Source organism: Belonocnema kinseyi, chromosome 5, assembly GCF_010883055.1.
Source record: "Belonocnema kinseyi isolate 2016_QV_RU_SX_M_011 chromosome 5, B_treatae_v1, whole genome shotgun sequence".
Lineage (NCBI taxonomy): Eukaryota > Metazoa > Arthropoda > Insecta > Hymenoptera > Cynipidae > Belonocnema > Belonocnema kinseyi.
In genome coordinates this window covers 143,893,606-143,894,409 of record NC_046661.1, presented here as the reverse complement: position 1 = coordinate 143,894,409, position 804 = coordinate 143,893,606, and positions in this window count along the sequence as shown.

The following is an 804-nucleotide window of genomic DNA, read 5'->3' as shown; positions in this document are numbered from 1 at the left end:
AAAAACAAAAATAGTTTAAATTTCAACTTATAAAAGGAAAATTTTTGAACAAAAATATTACATTTCAATAAAAGGGGAGTTGCCAATTAAATCGTCTATTTTTCTACCAAATTGTTGCTTTTTCAAGCCAAACGACATTTTCAAAAAAAGTGCTGAATTTTCAAAAACCAAGAATATGAATTTTCAACAATAAAGTTATTTTACGATCAATAAATAGTTGAATTTTCATCTGAAATTATGAATCTTAAAAAAAAATCAATTTTTTACAAAGCAGTTGAACGTTAAACATTAAAAGAGTTTAATTAATAATCAAAAACAGCCGAGGTCAACAAAAAAAGAATTTTCAAGAATGGTTCAATTTTCAGTTAAAAAAATTAATTCTCAACCGAAAATGAAATGAATATTCAATAAAATAGTTAAGTTTTCAACCGAAGAATCGAATTTTTAACAGAATAGTTTAATCCTAAACTAAATAGATGCCTTTTCAAACAAGATTAATTTTCTACCCAAATAGTCAATTTTCCAGCTAAGAAGTCAAATCTATTATTTATATACATATAATTTTATTTTAATATAAATCAATTAAACTGTTTTTAAACAAGAAAGTTAACTTTTAATCAAGAAAGATAAATTTTCAAAGAGATAGTTCAACTTTTCACCAAAAAACGTAAATTTACAATCAAAAATGGAATCGTCAAATTTTTAGATTAAAAAAAAAATACGAATTTTAAACCAGCTTAACTGAACTAAAAACGACAAATTTTTTACAAAACAGTTGAATCCTCAAAGAAACAGATGAATTTT